The sequence below is a fragment of the Erpetoichthys calabaricus genome, chromosome 9 (genome assembly GCF_900747795.2).
Source record: "Erpetoichthys calabaricus chromosome 9, fErpCal1.3, whole genome shotgun sequence".
Taxonomy (NCBI): domain Eukaryota; kingdom Metazoa; phylum Chordata; class Cladistia; order Polypteriformes; family Polypteridae; genus Erpetoichthys; species Erpetoichthys calabaricus.
In genome coordinates, this window is record NC_041402.2 from 113,655,426 (window position 1) to 113,662,604 (window position 7,179).

Here is a 7,179-nt window from a genome sequence, read left to right on the forward strand (position 1 = left end):
CCAGATCCCACAGTATGTCCCCTTAGGAGAGGCGTTAGGCAAGTGTAATTGAATAGCGGTTCTGCAAGTTTAGCTTTACACCTGTCTTTAAGGCTTATTGACTGAAAGGGGCTTTCATGAAAAAGTTAGGGCTTTGCTACAGGATACACCCTCCACAAGTTAAGGAAGTAAAAATAAAGGTATATATTTCTGTTTCATTTAAACCTTTTAAGTTTGTATGCGGGCGGCATGGTGGCGCAGTGAAAGGTGCCAGTTAGGAGACCCGGGTTCGCTTCCCTGTGTGGAGTTTGAATGTTCTCCCCGTGTCTGTCTGGGTTTCCTCCGGGTACTCCGGTTTCCTCCCACAGTCCAAAGACATGCAGGTTAGGCGCATTGGTGATTCTAAATTGTCCCTGGTGTGTGGGTGTGTGTGGGTGTGTGCGCCCTGCGGTGGGCTGGCACCTTGCCCGGGGATTGTTTCCTGCCTTGTGCCCTGTGTTGCAAGGGATTGGCTCCTGTATTTAGGATATAGCGGGTTGGATAATGCATGGATGGACATTTGTATGCATAGCCCCATTTGCCCGTTTTCGTTTTTTTTCTTTCTTCAGTAATATTTCAGCAAACCCGGAGCTTGTCAGTTCAAATCCTGGTACTGACACCACTGTGTGACTCTGAGGAAGTCACTTCACCTGCCTGTGCTGCAAAAAACAAAAGTAATGTAATAAATTGTACCTCAGATGTTGCAAGTTGCTGGAATAAAGGCATAAGTCAAATAGATAAATATGTATTATACACATAGGAACTATTCATTTATTTTCAGTTAACTCATCTGCAGCAAACCTTTATAAATGAGGGTTTCTCCTTTTTAAATAGTGCAAACTGTTTCTTCTTCATTGATGTTTTCTCTTGGAGAGCTTTTTTCATTTCATTGAAAATTTAAGCAGCAGCTGCCAAAATATGTAGCTTTCTTATTAATTTTTCAACATTGTGTAAAATAACTTTATAAAGTAACATAAAAGGTTTAAATACTGGTTATCCTTTTACACTAAAATATTACTAAAGAGATACAAAAAAAGTAAAATGGATATGTTGTTTTTCTTTAAGGAGATTAAATATTACTGAAGAAAGAAAAAAAAAATAATAAAACAGCCAAATGGGGCTATGCATACGAACTTGAAAGGTTTAAATAAAACAGAAATATATATTTTATTTTTACTTGCTTAACTTCTGGAGGGTATATCCTGTAGCAAAGCCCTAACTTTTTTCGTGAAAGCCCGTTTCAGTCAATAAGTCTTAAAAAAAGGTGTAAAGATATTGACAATAAGCTAAGCAAAACCAGGAAGACATGGAATCGTTTAAATCAAGTATCATTACATCTTCCTTTCTTAAAGAGAAGCAAGGCAGTACTTACAAGCTTACATATTTATATATAGACATACATACATATATATATATCTATATCCGAAGCCGTGCAAGCACACTCTTGAGAATGCAACGTATAGTTTGTACAGAAGAAAAGCAATCTTGCCTCAAATGAATGGCAACCTTTTGTAGGTCTATGAACTTAATTTAAACTTTAGGTTTACACGGTGCTTTCTTTCCGAAGTACCTGCACTCATGAATATGTCTGTATGTGTCAGTCGGTCAAATCCACGCGCTTCGCACTGGCGAAGTACCGCTTTTAAATTTTTATTAAGAAGAAAAGAAAACCTTTTTATCCATCCATCCATTTTCCAACCCGCTGAATCCGAACACAGGGTCACGGGGGTCTGCTGGAGCCAAACCCAGCCAACACAGGGCACAAGGCAGGAACCAATCCTGGGCAGGGTGCCAACCCACCGCAGGACACACACAAACACACCCACACACCAAGCACACACTAGGGGCCAATTTAGAATCGCCAATCCACCTAACCTGCATGTCTTTGGACTGTGGGAGGAAACCGGAGCGCCCAGAGGAAACCCACGCAGACACGGGGAGAACATGCAAACTCCACACAGGGAGGACCCGGGAAGTGAACCCGGGTCCCCAGGTCTCCCAACTGCGAGGCAGCAGCGCTACCCACTGCGCCACCGTGCCGCCCCAAAACCTTTTTAAATTGAGGGAAAATATACTAATAACAGTTTGTTAAGGATCTGTTTTTTTGTGAAGCTGCCTTCACTCGAGTGATCACTTCAAGCTGACTTGCTGGCCAACTATAAGCGTTACCTGGTAGGTAACCACCCATACAATCAGATTGTGAATCAGACTACGAATGCCGTGAATGTAATTACCCCGATCTACATGTTGTCAAATAAACGAACCACACACCGTGGCGCAATTTTAGGGGCTTCACCTGTAGCGCTGACGTCCGAGGTTCGATTCCCGTAAGGGAGTGAAGTGAGTGGCTGGTTACCTACCAGGTAACGCTTATGGTTGGCCAGCAAGTGAGGTAAAATCAGCCACGGTGCCTTCAGTTGTGAGAAGCAGATCATAGAATGGTTGAAAATAGTTTACTGTCAATTAATGCAAAGAGTACGCGACACGTCTTTCCCCCTTATTCTTGGCTCATCAGGCGTACACACTCACTGCACTCGCTTACGGTAATCGAACCTCGGACGTCAGCGCTAGAGGGGCTTCACAGCGGTGAAGTATTGCTTTTAAATTTTAATTAAGAAGAAAAGAAAACCTCCGAGGTTTGATTCCCACAAGGGAGTGAAGTGAGTGGCTGGTTACCTACCAGGTAACGCTTATGGTTGGCCAGCAAGTGAGGTAAATCAGCCACGGTGCCTTCAGTTGTGAGAAGCAGATCATAGAATGGTTGAAAATAGTTTACTGTCAAATAATGCAAAGAGTACGCGACACATCTTTCCCCCTTATTCTTGGCTCATCAGGCGTACACACTCACTGCACTCGCTTATGGTAATCGAACCTCGGACGTCAGCACTCGAGGGGCTTCGCAGCGATGAAGTATTGCTTTTAAATTTTAATTAAGAAGAAAAGAAAACCTTTTTAAATTAAGTCTTAAAAAGAGGTGTAAAGATACAGTGGTGTGAAAAACTATTTGCCCCCTTCCTGATTTCTTATTCTTTTGCATGCTTGTCACACAAAATGTTTCTGATCATCAAACACATTTAACCATTAGTCAAATATAACACAAGTAAACACAAAATGCAGTTTGTAAATGGTGGTTTTTATTATTTAGGGAGAAAATAAAATCCAAACCTACATGGCCCTGTGTGAAAAAGTAATTGCCCCCTGAATCTAATAACTGGTTGGGCCACCCTTAGCAGCAATAACTGCAATCAAGCGTTTGCGATAACTTGCAATGAGTCTTTTACAGTGCTCTGGAGGAATTTTGGCCCACTCATCTTTGCAAAATTGTTGTAATTCAGCTTTATTTGAGGGTTTTCTAGCATGAACCGCCTTTTTAAGGTCATGCCATAGCATCTCAATTGGATTCAGGTCAGGACTTTGACTAGGCCACTCCAAAGTCTTCATTTTGTTTTTCTTCAGCCATTCAGAGGTGGATTTGCTGGTGTGTTTTGGGTCATTGTCCTGTTGCAGCACCCAAGATCGCTTCAGCTTGAGTTGACGAACAGATGGTCGGACATTCTCCTTCAGGATTTTTGGTAGACAGTAGAATTCATGGTTCCATCTATCACAGCAAGCCTTCCAGGTCCTGAAGCAGCAAAACAACCCCAGACCATCACACTACCACCACCATATTTTACTGTTGGTATGATGTTCTTTTTCTGAAATGCTGTGTTCCTTTTACGCCAGATGTAACGGGACATTTGCCTTCCAAAAAGTTCAACTTTTGTCTCATCAGTCCACAAGGTATTTTCCCAAAAGTCTTGGCAATCATTGAGATGTTTCTTAGCAAAATTGAGATGAGCCCTAATGTTCTTTTTGCTTAACAGTGGTTTGCGTCTTGGAAATCTGCCATGCAGGCCGTTTTTGCCCAGTCTCTTTCTTATGGTGGAGTCGTGAACACTGACCTTAATTGAGGCAAGTGAGGCCTGCAGTTCTTTAGACGTTGTCCTGGGGTCTTTTGTGACCTCTCAGATGAGTCGTCTCTGCGCTCTTGGGGTAATTTTGGTCGGCCGGCCACTCCTGGGAAGGTTCACCACTGTTCCTTGTTTTTTGCCATTTGTGGATAATGGCTCTCACTGTGGTTCGCTGGAGTCCCAAAGCTTTAGAAATGGCTCTATAACCTTTACCAGACTGATAGATCTCAATTACTTCTGTTCTCATTTGTTCCTGAATTTCTTTGGATCTTGGCATGATGTCTAGCTTTTGAGGTGCTTTTGGTCTACTTCTCTGTGTCAGGCAGCTCCTATTTAAGTGATTTCTTGATTGAAACAGGTGTGGCAGTAATCAGGCCTGGGGGTGGCTACAGAAATTGAACTCAGGTGTGATACACCACAGTTAGGTTATTTTTTAACAAGGGGGCAATTACTTTTTCACACAGGGCCATGTAGGTTTGGATTTTTTTTTCTCCCTAAATAATAAAAACCATCATTTAAAAACTGCATTTTGTGTTTACTTGTGTTATATTTGACTAATGGTTAAGTGTGTTTGATGATCAGAAACATTTTGTGTGACAAACATGCAAAAGAATAAGAAATCAGGAAGGGGGCAAATAGTTTTTCACACCACTGTATTCACAATAAGCTACGCAAACCCACCAAGAAATGCAATCGTTTAAATCAAGGCGCAAGTCGAAAAACACCATCCCATAATATTAGTTAACGATTAACACATTTCTATATGTATTGTAAGCATACAATACAACTGATAATATGTTGTGCTTATTTATCTGTGTACCGACATTTTTGCGCGTTTAACGTCTGAAATCTAACGTGGTGTGTGCCATTCAGAATGAAAACAGTTTGCATTTACCTTTTTAATAAAAGGCGAGCTTTTAAGCCTGAGAAATCACCCTGTAAATGCACACGTTTAATTGCACATGTGTTAATATGTATGCTTACACAGTATTAAAAGACACTGAAGAACGTCATTTACCTTTGTTCCCGCGTTTGATAAAAGGTGAGCTTTTAAGCCTGAGAAATCACCCCATAAATGCACACGTTTAATTGCACATGTGTTAATATGTATGCTTACACAGTATTAAAAGACACTCAAAAATTAATGTCATTTACCTTCGTTCCCGCGTTTGACTCGTGCTGTAAAGCTCTTCCTTGTTTTTAGTTCACGTGATTACGTAGGAGGCGTGATGACGTGATACGTGACTCCGCCTCCTCCATTAGAGTATATGGACAAAAAACAGGTTCCAGTTATGACCATTACGTGTAGAATTTCGAAATGAAACCTGCCTAACTTTTGTAAGTAAGCTGTAAGGAATGACCCTGCCAAATTTCAGCCTTCCACCTACACGGGAAGTTCGAGAATTAGTGATGAGTGAGTCAGTCAGTCAGTCAGTGAGGCAAGGCTTGAGCTAGGAGAGAAGTTCATTCTAAGTCGGTGGGGGGATGGAATAGCTGGCTGCTAGTAGCTTTTGTTTATCAGCACATTTAGATGACAAAGGACTCTGGCGGAGAGGTGCAAACGGATTTAAGACGCGATTTAAGGTGGGACGGATTTACGAGTTTTTTCGTAGGCTCTGGTATTTCTAGTGTTAATGCTGCCCCATGGATTTCCAGTTTGGTTGTTGCAAAAAAAAGTCAGGGGAACTACGAATCTATGTTTATCTAAGGGCAGTAAACAAGGCAGTCATTCCTGACAAATACCCGCTGCCAATATCAGAGGAGCTAACTACACAATTTCATGGATTTTGTTTCTTTACAAAATTAGTTCTCTGTCAGGGATATCTGCAGGTACCGCTCCACCCTAGCAGTCAAGACCTGACTGCATTTGTCACTCACATTGGGATTTTCCAATATACCAGAATGCCATTTGGACTCAGTTCAGGCCCAAGCTGCTTTCAGAAGATAATGTTAACCATCTTGGCAGGGATTCCAGGGGTTGTCATTTATCTTGATGATATAGTTGTGCATAGTCCCACAACCTCAACCCATGAAGAGCGTCTGAAAAAGAATGTTTTCAGCACTAGCCAGGCATACTCTTATTCTTAACGGTGATAAATGTGTGTTTTCTGCACCTTCATTTGAGTTTGCGGGTTTCTTACTGTCTGCAGATGGTTTAACCCCACTCCAGTCTAACACGGATGCAATTCAGAGAACTCCAGAGCCCACATCAGTAGCACAGGTTGCTTCATTTTTGGGTATGACTGCCTACTATCTACGTTTCTTGTCGCAATACTGCTCCACTACTGCACCCTTTTACGTCAACTTTTGAAAAAAGATGCTCCCTGGGCATGGACTCCAGCCTGCACAGAGACATTTCAGTTACTAAAGGCTCAGCTTATTTCACTGCCTGTGCTGGCACACTTTGACCTCAATAGTTCCACCTTAGTCACTTGTGCTCCATAAGCTGTTCTTGGGGCTGTACTGTCTATGATTCAGGAGGGGACTGAGAAACCTGTAGCATTTGCTTCTAGAGCTCTTAGCCCAGGTGAACAGAAATACTCAGTCAGTGAGTGAGAGGCACTGGTATGTATCTGGGCTTGCGAACGGTGGCACATGTATCTGTATGGCCGTGCATTTACACTCGGAACTGACCACCAAGCTCTTGCTGCACTGCTTGCTATATCCAGCTCTGGCCACAGGCCACCAAGACTGCACCGCTGGTCTGAGTGTCTCCAGCAATACAATTTTAAACTCCAGCATACTCCCGGGTGCCACAATGTGGTGGCTGACCTTCTGTCTCGGTTTTCAGCTCCTCCAGTCATAACTCCCTGCCATGATTCTGCTGAGCCTGAACTTGTTCAGCTTCTTCACACACCTCTAGAGGCCATGGTGTCTCTCCAGAAGCTGCAGCAGGCCTCAGAGCAAGACCCTGTGCTCACTCAGCTTTGTGCTTTTATCAGGCAGGGGTGGCCCACTCAAGTACCAACTAAGATGACACCATTCCATCGTGTCAAGGATGAACTCATTTGCTGGAATGAAACCTGTGTTGCTTGTGGTCTCTACACTGTAGTTCCAATGTCTCTGCAAGCATGTGTCCTGGCTATGGCACATTAGGGCCATTTGGGTATTGTCCGTGGTAATGGTCTACAATTTACTTCCAGTGAATTTACAAGCTTTTTGATGAACAAAGTAATTCAACACCATTGCACAGCATTCTACCACCCTCAGG